Here is an 18,513-nt window from a genome sequence, read left to right as displayed (position 1 = left end):
TGGATTTTAATACCTTCTCCGAATTTTTCTTTCGTTTTCTTCACTACTTGCTCAATATATAGATTGAATAACATCGGGAACAGCTACAACCCTGTCTCACTCCCTTCCCAACCACTGCTTCCCTTTCATGTACCTCGACTCTTATACCTGCCATCTGGTTTCTGTACAAATTGTAAATAGCCTTTCGCTCCTGTATTTTACCCCTGCCACCTTCAGAATTTGAAAGAGAGTATTCCAGTCAACATTGTCAAAAGGTTTCTCTAAGTCTACAAATGCTAGAAACGTAGGTTTGCCCTTCCTTAATATAGCTTCTAAGATAAGTCGTAGGGTCAGTATTGCCTCACGTGATCCAACATTTCTACGGAATCCAAACTGATCCTCTCCGAGGACGGCTTCTACTAGTTTTTACATTCGTCTGTAAAGAATTCGTGTTAGTATTTTGCAGCTGTGACTTATTAAACTGATAGTTCAGTAATTTTCACATCTGTCAACACCTGCTTTCTTTGGGATTGGAATTATTATATTCTTCTTGACGTCTGAGGGTATTTCGCCTGTTTCGTACATCTTGCTCATCAGATGGTAGAGTTTTGTCAGGACTGGCTCTCCCAGGGCCGTCAGTAGTTCCAATGGAATGTTGTCTACTCCGGGGGCCTAGTTTCGACTCAGGTCTTTCAGTGCTCTGTCAAACTCTTCACGCAGTATCGAATCTCCCATTTCATCTTCATCTACATCCTCTTCCATTTCCAGAATATTGTCCTCAAGTACCTCGCCCTTGTATATACCCTCTATATACTCCTTCCACCTTTCTGCTTTCCCTTCTTTGCTTAGAACTGGGTTTCCATCTGAGCTCTTGATGTTCGTACAAGTGGTTCTCGTATCTCCAAAGGTCTCTTTAATTTTCCTGTTGGCAGTATCTATCTTAACCCTCGTGAGATAAGCCTCTACATCCCTACATTTGTTCTCTAGCCATCCCTGCTTAGCCATTTTGCACTTCCTGTCGATCTCATTTTTGAGACGTTTGTATTCCTTTTTGCCTGCTTCATTTACTGTATTTTTATATTTTCTCCTTTCATCAATTAAATTCAATATTTCTTCTGTTACCCAAGGATTTCTACTAGCCCTCGTCTTTTTACCTACTTGATCCTCTGCTGCCTTCACTACTTCATCCCTCAAAGCTACCCATTCTTCTTCTACTGTATTTATTTCCCCCAGTCTTGTCAATTGTTCCCTTATGCTTTCCATGAAACTCTGTACAACCTCTGGTTTAGTCAGTTTATCCAGGTCCCATCTCCTTAAATTTCCACTTTTTTGCAGTTTCTTCAGTTTTAATCTACAGGTCATAACCAATAGAGTTTGGTCAGAGTCCACATCTGCCCCTGGAAATGTCTTACAATTTAAAACCTGGTTCCTAAATCTCTGTCTTAGCATTATATAATCCATCCTAAACCTGTCACTCTGTGCAAAATTCTACCAGGCGGCTTCCTCTTTCATTTCTTAGCCCCAATCCATATTCACCTACTACGTTTCCTTCTCTCCCTTTTCCTACTACCGAATTCCAGTCACCCATGACTATTAAATTTTCGTCACCCTTCACTATCTGATTAATTTCTTTTGTTTCATCATACATTGCTTCAATTTCGTCGTCATCTGCAGAGCTAGTTGGCGTATAAACTTGTACTACTTTAGTAGGTGTGGGCTTCGTGTCTATCTTGGCCGCAATAATGCTTTCACTATGCTGTTTATAGTAGCTTACCCGCATTACTATTTTCCTATTCATTATTAAACCTACTCCTGCATTATCCCTATTTGGTTTTGTGTTTATAACCGTGTAGTCGCCTGATCAGAAGTCTTGTTCCTCCTGCCACCGAACTTCAGTAATTCCCTCTATATCTAACTTTAACCTATCCATTTCCCTTTTTAAATTTTCTAACCTACCTGCCCGATTAAGGGATCTGACATTCCACGCTCCGATTCGTAGAACACGTTTTCTTTCTCCTGATAACGACATCCTCTTGAGTAGTCCCCGCCCGGAGATCCGAATGGGGGAGTATTTTACCTCCGGAATATTTTACATATACAGTCACAGAACTCGAAACACTAGCAGTAGTATGGGCTATGAAGAAGTTCAGATATTATGTGTACGGAAGAAATGTAAAAATTTTCTGTAAATTAAGTTTTTTGCTGACATGCAAGTTGATACACGACAGGTTGACCAGGTGGGTGCTTGCGCTGCAGGAATATCAATTTCAAATAATGTATATAAAATGTTGTGACAACGTAGTACCTGATGCTTTGTCACGGTAGCCGCAAGGTCTGCCTGAGCTAACAATACTAGAACAGGCAACAGTGTACAAAATTTTAGTCATGAAAGACCCAACTTGTCGCAATAAGTCCCTGCAGGCGTGCAAGCAAGTGCCTAGGTTACAGGACGAAGATCCCGCCTTGGGAAAAGTCAAAAAATGGTTGAAATGGCTCTGAGCACTATGGGACTCAACTGCTGTGGTTATAAGTCCCCTAGAACGTAGAACTACTTAAACCTAACGAACCTAAGGACATCACACACATCCATGCCCGAGGCAGGATTCGAACCTGCGACCGTAGCGGTCGTGCGGTTCCAGACTGTAGCGCCTTTAACCGCTCGGCCACTCCGGCCGGCCCGACATTCTAGGGCCACTACCCACTGGCAGAGGTGGTGTGAAATATATATTTGCTGTATATGATGCCTTTCCAAATTTCTAAAATTGTAGCCTCGATATTAACTTATAAAAATTAGCGGAAGCGAAAAACTCGCCCGCTATTAGCATATATACATTTTTCTCCACAGCCGCCCGACGTTGCAGAAAATACGTAGCTTTAAGATTCTTATTTTCAGTACAACAGCCGAGAGCCAGAGCCAGGACTCCGACTGCAACGCAATGGTTAACGGAGGTAAGAAGAAATACTCTTGTACGTGTGTGGGCCGCAATTGTAATTAATAACTAAAGATTTTTTGCTTTAAAGTGAGCTGACTAGCCGAGGAAATTAATATGAAAAAATTTATTCCGTTGTTCAACTTATATGATCATGTTTTAAGATTCAGCGAGTCTAACGTTCATTAACGTAACAAAATATTTCCACTGAAGATTGTTATTGTTAAAAAAGAGAACTTCTCAAAAGCCATTAATTGTAAATCAAAGCCGGCCGGAGTGGCCGAGTGGTTCTAGGCGCTTCAGTCTGGAACCGCGCGACCGCTACGGTCGCAGGTTCGAATCCTGCCTCGGACATGGATGTGTGTGATGTACTTAGGTTAGTTAGGTTTAAGTAGTTCTACGTTCTAGGGGACTTATGACCTCAGAAGTTAAGTCCCATACTGCTCAGAGCCATTTGAACCATATTTTTTGTAAATCAAAATTGAATGAAATATCATTTTGATTAAGGCCCACCACGTAAGTCGGCAACAATCACCATTACCAATCAATTTCTGCAGTAAATAATAAATTAAATTACGACGGTCGACGGATGCGATAGGATCCAATGGACGTCCAGCACGCCCGAGTCATCCGATCTGTCCTCACCGGTCGCCAGCTCAATTACTGTTTGCACTGAGGTTGATGCCTCACCTGCAGTCGAGTGGGAGGTCTCTGCAGGACGTAGCAGGCGACGGAAGACTTCCCAGGCGGCCACAAGTAAGGCCTTCATGGTTTGTCTGACAAACAGGTTCCAGGTGCTGTCTGTGGCTGACACTGTCGCTGAGCCAGATGCTGTTTCAGAGGAAACCTCTCAGCCTGAAAGATCCAGACAATCACAGAGGGTGGGATTATTGATAGTCGGGAGCTCCAACGTTAGGCACGTTATAGGGACATGGCTGCCAAGAAGGGAAATAAACCCTATTTATACTCCGTGTGCATACCGGGTGGAGTCATTCCAGATGCTGAACGAGTCCTCCCAGATGCCATGAAGAGCACAGGGTGCAGCCAATTGCAGGTGGTTGCTCACGTCGGTACCAATGACGTGTGTCACTTTGGATCAGAAGAGATTGTCTCTGTTTCGAGCGGCTAACAGAAGTGGTAAAGGCTGAGAGTCTTGCTTGCAAGATGAAAGCAGAGCTGACCATTTACAACATAGTCGACAGAACCGATTGCGCATCTCTGGTAGAGAGCCAAGTGGAGGGTCTGAATCAGAGGCTCAGACGCTTCTGCGACCGTGTAGGCTGCAGAATCCTAGACTTGGCCCAAAGGGTGGCTGGGTTTCGGGTTCTGCTAAATAGGTCAGGTGTCCACTGTATGTAGGAGGCGGCTACATTGGTAGCAGGGGCTGTGTGGCGTGGACTGGACAATGTTTTAGGTTAGAGGGTCTCAGGAAAACACAAGAAGGGCTTCAGTCACAAAGGGTGCAGGCCGAACACAGGACACGTAGATACAGGTCACATCGGTATGACAGTTGTAAATTGTCGTAGCTGTGTTGGGAACGTACCACAGCTGCAAGCGCTAATAGAAAGCAGTGATACACAAATCGTTATAGGCACTGTAAACTTGCTAAAGCCGCAGATAAGCTCAGCCAAAATTTTTGCCAAGAACCTAACGGTGTTCTGAAAGGGTAGGCTAAACACGGTTAGTGGTGGCGTGTTTGTTGCTTAGAAGTAGTTTATCTTGTTGCGAAATTGAAGTAGCTAGTTACTGTGAGTTAGCATGGGCTGAAGTCATTGTTGGCAACCGGAATAAAATAATAATTGGATCCTTTTACCGACCTCCCAATTCAGATGATGCAGTTGCTGCAAGGTTCAAAGAAAACTTGAGTTTGATTTCAAACACGTACCCGTCTCATACAATTATAGTTGGTGGTGACTTTAATTTACCCTCGAGATGTTGGCGGAAATACATGTTGAAATCCGGATGTACGCATAAAACATCATTAGAAATTGAGCTAAACGCATTCTCTGAAAACTGTTTCGAGCAATTAGTCCAAGAGCCAACGCAAATAGTGAACGGTTGTGGAAACGCACTTGACCTCTTAGCAACAAATATTCCTGAGTTAATAACGAGCATCAAAACGGGTACTGGAATTAGTGAACACTGGTCGTCGTAGCGAGATTGAATAGTGTAACCCCCAAACCCTTCAAAAATGAACGAAAAATATACCTATTCAAAAAAGCAGATAAAAATTCACCCGACGCCTTCCTGAGAGACAATCTCTACTCCTCCAGATTAATAATATATGTGCAGACCAGATGTGGCTAGAATGCAGGGAAATAATATTGGCAGCAACTGAGAGATTAATACAAAATAAATTAACAAACGAAGGAGCTGATCCTCCTTGGTACATAAAACGGGTCAGAACACTGTTGCAAAAACAACAAAACAAACATGCCAAATTTAAACCCCAAAATCCTCAAGATTGGCGATTTTTTACAGAAGCTTGAAATTTAGAGCGGACTTCAATGCGAGATGCTTGTAACAATTTCCACAAAGGAACGTTGACTCGAAACCTGGCAGGAAATTCAAAGAGATTCTTGTCGTATGTGAAGTATGCTAGCGGCAAGAAACAATCAATGCCTTCTGCGCGCGATAGCAATGGCGATACTATGGAAGACAGTGCTGACAAAGCAGAATTACTAAACGCAACCTTCCGAAATACTCTCACAAAAGAAGACGAAGTAAATATTCCAGAATTCGAATCATGGACAGCTGCCAATATGAGTGGTGTAGAAGTAAATATCCTCGGAGTACTGAAGCAGTCTTCTGGTCCAGACTTTCAGTGTATGCTGATGAGTTAGCTCCATACTTAACAACCATATGCAACTGTTCGCTCGACGAAAAATCTGTACCTAAAGACTGGAAAGTTTTCACAGGTCACACCAATATTCAAGAAAGGTAGTAGGAGTAATCCACTTAATTACAGCTCAATATCATTAACGTCGACATACAGCAGGATTTTGGAACATTGTTAAGTACCGCGAAGAAAACGTTCAATTGACACACAGTCAACATAGGTTTAGAAAACATCGTTCTTGTGAAACACACCTAGCTCTTTATTCGCATGAATTGTTGAGTGCTATTGGCAAGGGATCTCAGATCGATTCCGTATTTCTGGATTTCCGGAAGGATTTTGACACTGTACCACACGAGCGTCTTGCAGTGAAATTGCGTGCTTATGGAATATCGTCTCAGTTATGTGACTGGATTTGTGATTTCCTGTCAGAGAGGGCACAGTTCGTAGTTATTGACGGAAAGTCATCAAGTAAAACAAATGATTTCTGGCGTTCCCCAATATAGTGTTATAGGCCTTTTGTTATTTCTTATCTATATAAACGATTTGGGAGACAATCTGAGCAGCCGTCTTAGGTTGTTTGCAGATGACGCTGTCGTTTATCGACTAATAAAGTCATCAGAAGATCAAAACAAATTGTAAAACTATTTAGAAAAGATATCTGAATGGTGCGAAAATTGGCAGTTGACCCTAAATAACGAAAAATGTGAGGTCATCCACATGAGTGATAAAAGGAATTCGTTAAACTTCGGTTACACGATAAATCAGTCAAATGTAAAGGCCATAAATTCAGCTAAATACCTAGGAATTACAATTACGAACAACTTAAATTGGAAGGAACTCATAGAAAATGTTGTGGGGAAGGTTAACCAAAGACTGCGTTTTATTAGCAGGACACTTAGAAAATGTAACAGATCTACTAAGGAGACTGCCTACACTACGCTTGTCCGTCCTCTTTTAGAATACTGCTGCGTGGTGTGGGATCCTTAACAGATAGGACTGATGGACTACATCGAAAAAATTCAAAGAAGGGATTCGCACGCTTGTATTATCGCAAAATATGGGAGAGAGTGTCACCGAAATGATACAGGATTAGGGCTGGACATAATTAAAAGTAAGGCGTTTTTCGTTGCGACGGAATCTTCTTACGAAATTCCAATCACCAACTTTCTCCTCCGAATGCGAAAATATTTTGCTGACACCGATCCACATAGGGAGAAACCATCACCACGATAAAATAAGGGAAATCAGAGCTCGTACGGAAAATACAGATGTTCGTTCTTTCTACGCGCTATACGAGATTGGAATAACAGAGAATTTGAAGGTGGATTGATGAAACCTCTGCGAGGCACTTAAATGTGATTTGTAGAGTATCCATGTAGATGTAGATGTAGAATCTATTGACACATGCACTCATCAACTCACACATGCACATGAAGTTCAAAAGCATGAAATAATACAATAAACTTTTTTTCCTTCATTTACATTTTTTAACTTTTTTGATGATTTTGGTTCAATTTCTTAAGTATTTTATATAAATTGCACATTTTTAATTTATTTATAATTTTTTCCCAGAATATACTGCTCATATAGCACTCCCTAGATATTATGGTAATTATTTAGAATATATATATATATATATATATTCACACACAGACATACATATTTACACAGACATCCACACTCAAACGCACTCACAAGCATACAAACGTACGCACATAAGCACTCACACATTCAGGCACGCCATACAGTATTTAAACTCTGATAAAAGAACCATACTATTAGGTACAAGCTCTCACTCAGCCAGTGACTCACTCACTCAATCACTCAATCACTCTCTCTCATTCACACCATTGGAGTCGCCAACCCCCTCTCACACTTCAAGTAAATAGTGTGAGTACGAGAGGGTTTCGATCTCGTCATCACAAATGGCTCTTTTATCGTCATGAGGTGGCAATCCGACTTTAGACTGCAGCACAGTGTACACCTCGTGACCTCGTGGAGGTTGTGGCGGAGCACCGCAAACTCCACTGTACAGGCACTGCAAGTAGTCTTCGACTGTTGGACACGTGATGTTGCAGGTCACACACCCTTAGCCCACATCTGGGTTGCTCCATCTATTGCACAATATAAATACATTTTGGGTCTTAGACCCACAAACTCCACAATCGGCAATCCATTCGCCTCATCTTTCATTAAGCCGATAACCTTCTTTTTCTGAGGAACAATACCGTAAGGATTATCGACTGCGTATCCAGATGTGTCGAATTCATTACCATGACACTTAATCACTTCGTATGGATTGCAGTTCTTCACCCAGTAGATGAAGCTGTAACAAAATTATGGTGTTTACGTGTACGAAGCTACATTGACGTCTGATCATGTCTTCTGGGTTCTTCAGTTTTACTGTCGGGCTGCGTATTTCATTGGTGTGCTGACATAAAAGAAAGAAGGAAAGTTGTTTAAAAACTTCTCACTATGTTGTTTGGTTTATTAATCACAATTTTCAGATTTTTGTTTTCAGTCCTCTGCCTTAACCTATATATTCCGCTATTGAGTCAACAAGCGATTTTAGCACAAATATCAACGATTTAATTTTTTTCAAAGGAAACGTATTAAACAGCCAGACCTTCGTATGTTGGAATAATAGGGTCGTTCGAGAAGATCCAACAAATAGCGCCACGTTCCGTGACTTTATCGTTTAATAAGCGTGACAGCGTTATGGAGATGATTTGCAAACTCCAGTGGCAGGTGTTACTAGAGAAGGTGTTGTGTATCATGGATATGTTTACCGTTTAAAGTCCAAGAACGTACGTCCTAAGGTGACTCGGCTAATATGTACTACATCTCACATACGTCACCGAAATCGACGCAACGAGGAAATCTAAGAAATTAGAGCTCATGAAGAGGCTTATTTACTATTGATTGTGGTGGAGGAACTCTGCAAATATTATAATGTGCGTTATAATTACAGGGTTGAACAAAAATATGGAAATGCATGCTTGAACACAAGTGCAGACGCTAGTTAAGCCTGAAGGTTGCGCTGTTGTATTTGACCGCAAACGACACCTGTGCAATGTTCTCAATACGTCGAAAGCGTCAGTGCTGGTCATAAATGTGTTCTATATACACACTTCAAAAAAGTTTTGCATCACCTCGGTTCCGAGAGATCCGGAACCTGTACAGAAAACTGCAATAGAGATCAACATAAACATCATTTCCGCCCTTTTTATTCCTCATGAAAACCACACATACAGCGAGACCTTCAGAGGTGTTGGTCCAGATTACTGTACACACCAGTACCTCTAATACCCAGTAGCACGTCCTCTTGCACTGATGCATGCCTGTATTCGTCGTGGCCTAATATTCACAAGTTCATCAAGGCACTGTTGGTCGATTGTGCCGCTCCTCAACGGTGATTCGGCATAGATCCCTCAGAGTGGATGGTGGATAACGTCGTCCATAAACAGCCCTTTTCAATCTATCCCAGACATATTCGATAGGTTTCATGTCTGGAGAACATGCTGGCCACTCTAGTGGAGCGATGTCGTTATCCTGAAGCAAGTCATTCACAAGATGTGCAGGATGTGGGTGCAAATTGTCATCCATGAAAACGAATGCCTCGCCAATATGCTGCCGATATGGTTGCACTATCGGTCGAAGGATGGCATTCACATATCGTACAGCCGTTATGGCGCCTTCCATGACCACAAGTGGCGTACGTCGTCCCCACATAATGCCACCCACAAAAAGCAGGGAACCTCCACCTTGCTGCACACTCTGGACAGTGTGTCTGAGGCTTTCAGCCTGACCGAGTAGCCTCCAAACACGTCTCCGACGATTGTCTGGATGAACGCATATGCGACACTCATCGGTGAAGAGAACGTGATGCCAATCCTGAGCGGTCCATACGGCATGTTGTTGGAAGCATCTTTACTGCGGTGCATGGTGTAGTGGTTGCAAAGACGCACCTCGCCATGGACGTCGGGAGTAAAGTTGCGCATCATGCAGTCTATTGCACATAGTTTGAATAGTAACACGACGTCCTGTGGCTGCACGAAAAGCATTATTCAACATGGTGGCGTTGTTGTCAGGGTTTCTCCGAGCCATAATCCGTAGGCAGCGGTCATCCACTGCAGTAGTTGTCCGTGGGCGACCTGAGCGAGGCATGTCATCTACAGTTCGTCTCTCTGTATCTCCTCCATGTCTGAACAACATCGCTTTGGTTCACTCCGAGACGCGTGGACTCTTCCCTTGTTTAGAGCCCTTCCTGGCACAAAGTAACAATGCGGACGCGATCGAACCACGGTATTGACCGTCTAGGCATGGTTGAACTAGAGACAACACGAGCCGTGTAACTCCTTCCGCCGGCCAGCGTGGCCGAGCGGTTCTAGGCGCTTCAGTCCGGATGCGCGCTACCGCTATGGTAGCAGGTTCGAATCCTGCCTCGGACATGGATGTGTGTGATGTCCTTAGGTTAGTTAGGTTTAAGTAGTTCTAAATTCTAGGGGACTGATGACCTCAGATGTTAAGTCCCAACGTGTTCAGAGCCATTTGAACCATTTTTTGATGTGTGTAGTTGTGAGGGCATCATGTCGGAGCTATGTGAATCCGAACGTAAGGAAAGTGTTGGTGCTTGTAACACGGTTTCTTCAGCAACCAAGAGACCCGAAGAATTTTGTGTTTCAAGAGGCACCGTATCGACGATGTATACTGTATAGAGGGAAAGTGGGAAAACATCGTCCGCTAAGTCACAGGCCAACGAAAGTGCCTGTTGAGTGATAGTCATATTCGATCATTGAAGAGAAATGTGACGAAAAATAAGGGGATGACAGCTCCAAAAGACACCGCAGAACTGAATGTGGCACTTGCGAAGCCTGTCAGCACCAAAACAACACGAAAAGACCTCCATAAGCAGGAAATTGCAAGGCGAACTGGAATTCCAAAACCACTCACCAGTGATGCAAAAGCTACTAGCATGAGAATGTGGTGCTGAAGCCATAAAACCTGAAGTATGGAGCAATGGAAGAAAGTAATTTGAACAGATGAGTCTTGTTTCACACTATTTCCAACTTCTCGCCGAGTTTACTGACAAAAGTGAAACACGGTGGTAGTCCCGTAATGATTTGGGATGCCATATCCTGGCATTCTGTGGGCCCCATGGGTACACTGTAAGGTCGCATTACTGGCAAAGATTATGTGACCACATTGGATAATCATGTTTACCCCATGGTACAATGTTTGTTACCCAATGGTGCTGCTGTGTTCGAAGATGACGGGTCCCTGTTCACATAACTCACATCGTCCAGGACTGGTTTTGTGCACACATCACTCCTGGCCACCATAGTCATCAGACCTTAGTATTATTGAGACTTCGCGGTATACTTTTGAGAGAAACGTGCGTGATTGATGTCCATCTCTGTCAGCGTTGCTTGCGCTTGTCGCTGCTATACAGGAATAATTGTATAAGATTCCTTTGAAAACCATACATGATCCATATTTATTCATTCCGAGCCGACTGGTAGCTGTTTTAAATGCCAACGGGTTTGCTGCACTGTATTATGCATGGTAACATATCTATTTTTGTCCTCCATGTATTTTGACGTAGAATCTATATCGCTTCTTGGAAGGGAAGTTTTTACGGGGAAATGAGATACTAAGCAATCAGCATCTCATTATCTGCAGCCAGATGGTAAGGTCACGCGCTACTCTGCAGTTACTCGTGAGTCAAGGGCAGCAGCAGTCCCCGTCCAACGCGAGACACTTCGTAAGAGCCGCAGCGCAGTCGTGTGCACGGTAAGGAGCTACTGTTGCAGATGGTGGTCGCGCTCACGCTGGCGGTGGTTTCGCAGCCAGTGCGCACGTTCCCTCAGGAACAAGAGGTCAGAAGCGAGGATCCGGTCACCTCCAACTCAGGTACAGTAGGCGCCTCTCTACTCATCTACAACAGCATCTGTACTTCGCAAGACACCTCATAGTGTGTGGCGGAGGGTTCTTTGTGTACTATTGTCACTTCCCTGTTCCAGCCGGAAATGGTGCACGGGAAGAACTATTGTTGGTTAGCCTCCTTGTGCATCATCTCTTCGTGAAATACACGTAGTTTGGAGCAACATATTAGTAGACTCTTCTGGGAGCTAATGCTCTATAAATGTGACGTACAAGTTTCTCTTCTGCACTTTGGTACTGAATGAGCACTTCCATGACGCTTTTGAGTTTGTTAAACAAACCTTGGCGAAACGCGTTGCTCTCGTTTGGATGTTATACATTCACACACCCATCCTACCTTGATAGAATTCCAGGCTGGCGAACAATACTGAGGTATCGGTCGAGCATGGGTTTTGTACGCTACCTGCTTTGTGTGTGTACTACACCTGAAGGTTATTTGCTTTTCCACCGTAATTTTATGTGGCTGTTCTATTTTAAGCCACTCTGTACGCATATATGCAGATATTTTATGAATGACTCTTTTTCCAGTGAGTGTTCGGCGTTCTACATCTACATATATACCCTACAAACTACCTTACGGTGTATGGCGGAGGGTACTTTTCCACCACTAATTTTTTTCCCCCTTTTCCTGTTCCAGTCGCCAATGGTTCGCAGGGAGTACGATTACTGGTAAGGCTCCGAGTGGGTACGAATATCTCTAGTTTTACCTTCATGATACTTTCGCGGCATACACGTAGTAGGAAGCAATATGTTGGTTGAATTTCGTAGAAACGTACCCTCTCGGAGTTTCAACAGTAAACCACATCTTGATGCGGATCTCTTCTCTTACAGCATCTGCCACTGGAGTTGGCTTAAGCTTCTCCTTAATGCTTCCGCATTAACTAAATGACCCTGTAACGAATTGCGCTACTCTTCTTTGGATCTTCCCCATTTCCTCTATCAATCTGGTCTAGTGTGGAACCTAGACAGACGAACAACATTCAAATATTGGTCGAATGAGGATTTTATAAGCTACCTCCTTCGTGGATGGACTACATTTCTAAGGATTCCTCTCATGAATCTGTCTGGCACCTGTCTTAGCTGCAACTGGTTTATGTGGTCGTTCCACTTCAAATCGCTCCGTACGCATACTCCTGGATATTTTGTGGATGCAGCTGCTTCGTGTTTGTTCTGCAGTTGTGGATTCGTACAATAATGTGTCTTTCTGCCTGTTTCGCGCAATACGTTACACATGCTTATGTTGAGAGTCAATTGTCAATACTCTACCGGTGTCCCTGTATTTCGCTATAATTTTCTAGCGTTCCGATCTCTCTGTATACGACTGCATCATCCGCGAAAAACGTCATGGAACTTCCGGCGCTATTTACTAGGTCATTTACATATACTGTGAGACGTAATGATCTTATGAAACTTATTAGGCGTACGCCAGAAATTACTTTTACGTTTGCAGATTTTTCTCCGTTGGGAATGAGACGCAGTGTTCTGTTTACAGGACACTTTTCAATCCAATCATTCAAGTGGGCTGTCATTGCGTACGCTCGAATTTTGTTCAGAAGTGAAGGAACACAACACTGCATCAACCTGAGCACCGGTGTTCTCACCTGGCAAGTAGCAGCAAACCCCTACGACAAGCCGATTTGGATAATCTTCGACATGTTAGTCTGGGACCACTCGAAAGTAACACGCCATCTTCAAGTCTCACCTGAGGATGGTTAAGAAGCCGAAAGCCGGTTTGTGACAAGATACGTATAATTTTGCAGAACATCGGGAAATGTTTTCTAAGTGATATTAAAATCATGTTCCGCCAAGGAGTCAGTTTTCATTCTCTAGCTAAGGAGTAAATAATATTGCAAAAAGTGCGATTAATGACTATGCCGTAGGAAAGTGATACTCATCTCAGCGCAGGCCTTTGTTTTTGTTACAGTCAGTTTTTAATCCCCGCGCCAAGCGTCGATCCTCTGCAGGTCTTCCTCATTTCGCTACAATTTACAGCCGTTTTAACTTTCAATATACGTATCTCGCAGTTTCAGTCATTACAATCGACAACTTCATAATGATATTAAAGTGTGAAATTACTATTGTTTTAAAATTCGTTATTTGTTTTATTCCTAAAATCACAGCCGCTCAGTAACTGTCCCTGTTGTGTGCTTACGACGAATATTTAATGGAACAATGTTGTGAAAAAATTGAAATTTTCGATTCAAATTTTAACGGTTATCATAAGTACTAACTCAACAACAATCCCTCGTATTGAATCGTTCAATTGTTGCTAATCGATCATCTTCGCAAAAACTCTACAATTTTATTACAGAACTAATTTTTGGCCTTGCTACCGTCAGCAATCAGTTACAACAATGTCTATCAAAAGCGTGCAATTTCAGAAAAAACGTCAATGCTGTGTGCAACATCGTTGACAACATTCTGAATGTGACTGTTTTTAGTAATTGTTCGGAAGTCGAGAAATCTAAAATAGTGGCTCTTTTTCTTAATTACGCTAAATGCATGGGTATATGAAGACGGTAGAATACTCAATTTTACTTAAGCAATTAGTTGTGGAAAAGATATGGTTCAAATGCATTCCACACAACTTGGTCTAAAAAAAAACAGGTTCGTGTCAGCTGATGTAAGGAAAACCACAAAAAAAAAAAAAAAAAAAAAAAAAAATCACACGAGGAGGTGGCGAAGTGATTGAAACACTGGGTCATATATGGTTAAGCGTGGTTTCAAATGACATCCAAATTTACTTTTTTCCTGTTTCCCTAAATCGATTAAGGATAATAGGTCTACTGAAAACGACACAGTGGATTTCCATCCATATGCTTCATCTCTCCGAGAGTTTTCTCTGTCTTTCGTGACCTCGTATGTGTCGCTGGATCACTGTACGATCTTTCTTTCATTAAAAACTGAAATCCTCCAAGATGAATTTCTGTAAAATGTTGGACTTGCACGTGGTGGAGCGATTTCGAAGCTGATTTCACGTTTATCCAGATGCATCTCGACTAACATCAATCTGGTGCAAAGTCTTCTAACTAGTTCATAACATGGAAGAATGCAAAGTGGGACATTACATTAAACGTAAATTACAGAAACGTAGCTTCCAGGTTAATTACTCACAACTAGAGTAAGCCTTGTAATATAAGAGGCAGTCTCATGGAAATGAAACATATGGAAAAAAATAAATAATCTCCACAACTGATAATACTTTTATCCGACTGTGAGACATGACATTCAATGGAAAAATGTTTACAGTTACGTACGGAACTATGACTGTAGTAGTAGAGCAAAGTTCGTTCTGCCTCACTCTGCATTGTTGTCAAATGAATTCAAGATGGCGGATCCAAGATGACAGCGATAGATGTGGCAATGTTGCAATGATGTCATTGTGAGAAGTTCAAATTTTGGCGGGAAAATAGGACAGTTGGGCTACCTCCATTACCCTAACCCCTCCCCTCTCCCCTCCACTCTCCTCCCCCAGAAAATTGCAGGAAAATTTTGGCAGGAAAAAAGGTTAATTGGGCTACCTCCACTAACTTAAGTCATCCAATCACCACCTCTTCCCTGGAACTGGCGGGAAAAGGACTCAGTCTGTGTCCAGCTGCTGGAGAGAGGAAGGAGTGTATTTATTTCCAGTGGGAAGCTGGGACAATTTATTTAGGAATGAGTTTCATGTAGTTTTCTCGTAAATTACTGAATTAATACAGTAAACTGACGTAAGACATGCAAACAACTCGTAAATTGTGAAAATAGTGCATGTAAAATGCTCTACAAACACACTCATTAATTATAAACTGTCGAATGCATTGCACAACCTGCAGACATGTTGACAAAATAATGCAGTACACTGGTGCACAGACAGGTTCACTACACATAAAATTGTCAAGAATAATGCATGTATAACACTCTGCAAACACGATCACAATGCTTAAACAGCTGATAATAATACAGTGCACAAATACTTATTGCACATAAAAAACTTTCGAACTATCGTTAAGAAATTCGACTGCAACATATCAGCAAACAGTTCCCTGCAGAGGTCCAATGCATGCACACACCAGTGTGACCTGCCCCACAAAGTACCGACACAGCCATCAACTGCCAAGCCATGTGCAGATGTCTGTTCAGGTCCCATAAGCATGAGGCGGCAGCATGTCTTTCATACTTGACACCTAAGAAATTGTCAAAACACGTGTTTACTTAGCCACTGTGGCTGATGCATCACTGTGAGATGTTTGCCTAGCAACTCATCAACGCCAGTGTAACTGAAATGTTGTCAGTGTTATACTGACATCTTATGTCTCTGTATAAACAGCCAATTCCCCTCTGCGTTATAGAAATCTGTTGCAAAGCTTTCAGAAACTAATTACAAAAATATCCAAGAATAACACAGGATGCATTCTCCCTAGCGAATGTAATGGAACAGCCCGTCCATTACATATCAGTCCCTTACCAAAAATCGTTAAGTACGAAAGAAACAGTTAACAATCGCTTTTTTTGTTGTAGGATTTAATTGTGGTAAGTTCCTATGGGACCAAACTGCTGAGGTCATCGGTGCCTAGGCTTACACACTATTTAATCTAACTTAAACTAACTTACGCTAAGGACAACGCACACACCCATGCCTGATGGAGGACTCGAGCCTCTGATTGGGGCAGCTGTTTGAACTACAGCAAGGCGCCTCAGACTGCATGGCTACTCCATGCCGCATTGTTGCAGGAGCTTTCATGATGTCTGAGCTTGTCCGCATGGAAATTCTTGTCCTAACAGAACCTGTTAACGAAAATGGCCCAGAATAACACCGATTTAATTCTTCCTCATGGTCATAACAAGGCATCACATGTTCTCTTCCCGGAAATCGTGACGTCCTGTGTTCAACATACGTCTCAGAACGATAAACATTCTCACTGCTAAAAGCCTTCATCATGTCTGTGCATTCTTGCAAAAACACTGTTAATCATAAATGTATAATTTTTATTTGGAAAGAGAGACAATGGTCACATCAAGCTCTTCCAGGAAATAGTGACATTCTATAAAGGCTTCTCATTGGCTTTCGATTCAAATGAAGCTCTCTCATTGGTCGCCTTGGCCTATATACAAACCCACAACCAACCTCCATTGTCTTCAGTTTGCTGTTGTCCACCTTGTTGAGCATACCTTCATCTCTGCGTGTGCGTCTTTTTCCTCCCCAAGATGAATAGAGGTAGCAGCAGCAACGATTCAGAGTATAGCAGCAAGAGGCATAGAGCTCTGGAGACAGAATTACCAAGTAAGTAAATAATTTGTATTTTGAGTGTAAATTTTTGTGTTCTTGTTACAGTCCCCTAACTAATTCCATCTCCTTCTTACAGTACAACTCCAGTATTTTATCTTGGTGTTTGAGGACAGATGGGAGGGGGCTGAACCATGGCAGACTCTTGAAGTCCAGCCTCCTATGGTGGGTTCACATCCAGGTTCCCTTGTCAGTATAATTTTCATTGTAATTTGTTCTTGTGTAATAGCAATTAAATTTTTTTCTTATTTCATACTTGTTTTTTCGGTTTGTTATTGTTGTTGTAGGCGAGACACACCAATTGCCAGATGCCGATTCTGATGGCGACAATGACATGCCTGAATGGGTCAGACAAAGGGCCACTGAACCGCGCGGATTAGCCGAGCAGTCTGAGGCACTGCAGTCATGGACTGTGCGGCTGGTCCCGGCGGAGGTTCGAGTCCTCCCTCGGGCATGGGTGTGTGTGTTTGTCCTTATGATAATTTAGGTTAAGTTGTGTGTGAGCTTAGGGACTGATGACCTTAACAGTTAAGTCCCATAAGATTTCACACACATTTGAACTTTTTTTTTTTGAAAGGACCACTGAAATAGAAGAAGAAAGGCGCTGTGATCTGGACCTATTAGACGACGATGATGATGATGACTTCTTTGATGATGTGATGGAGTTGCCTAATGAAGTGTTAATGCCTTCCAGCCAGGGTGCAAATAGTAATTCCTCACTCTGCTTATAGCCTTGTGATCGTCAGTATTCTTTCTTTGCGCCAGTTGTGTTAAGCAATGTACTTAACTATTATTTTTATCTCTTCTTCTACAGTGGTCACATCTCTGCAGGAGGGTACGGTGACCCTGTCGGTTTTTAAGGGCGTGCATTCCTGTCATTGAAATGGAGCTTCTCAAAATAGTCAATGATTTGTGGTATAACGCCATTAAATGCAGTGCGGTGCTCGGCATTGAAGTATCGCATCCCCCCTCCTACCCCACCAAGTTGATTCTGATATTGAAGAGACAACAACTCATTATCTTTGGGGGGGGGGATTGTATGATAACGTGGAGCTTGTCAATCGCTGAGTGGTTTCGTAAATCCACCTTGAGTGCTATACTGGCCCGGTTTTGTGACATGGAAATCAGAGGTTCAGCTAAAGCACTCAGCCAAATACTACACATGGACATCCATGCACACGTCTGTGACCCAGTAAATGGAGGGTCTAGCTATATCAAGCTACCTAACGATGCAGCTAATAAGCATGCATGTATTAAAGTCGAAAACAGAAACGACCAGGCTTGCTTTTCTTGATCAGTCCCGGCTTCGAGAGAAATTACGATCGTAGGGATCATCCTGAGCATCCCAGCACATACCATGTAGGTGATAATATTCGTGGGTGTTATAACTTTGGTTGTATCGAGTTCCCATCAAGGTCCAGTACATACCTAAATTTGAGGCGGAGAATACTGGAATATCGGTTCATATTTATGGCCTGGAGAAGAAAAGCAAGTCAAATAAGCAAGACAAGCATATTGTTGTCAGCCTCCTCCATTTCTCAAAATTTGCTGCTGAG

General features: G+C 42.5%; 1 long non-coding RNA gene across 1 annotated transcript in view; it reads left to right on the top strand.

Annotated features, from left to right (window-relative positions):
- Nucleotides 1-11,482: 11,482 nt before the first annotated feature.
- Nucleotides 11,483-18,513, top strand: part of LOC126474906 (uncharacterized) — a 124,034-nt gene continuing 117,003 nt past the window's right edge. Inside the window, exon 1 of the long non-coding RNA XR_007586597.1 lies at nucleotides 11,483-11,661. This is a non-coding gene — a long non-coding RNA (uncharacterized LOC126474906). The remainder of the gene's footprint in view (nucleotides 11,662-18,513) is intronic.

This window comes from Schistocerca serialis, chromosome 4, assembly GCF_023864345.2.
Source record: "Schistocerca serialis cubense isolate TAMUIC-IGC-003099 chromosome 4, iqSchSeri2.2, whole genome shotgun sequence".
Classification (NCBI taxonomy): Eukaryota; Metazoa; Arthropoda; class Insecta; order Orthoptera; family Acrididae; genus Schistocerca; species Schistocerca serialis.
This window is presented reverse-complemented; position numbering and strand designations above follow the sequence as displayed.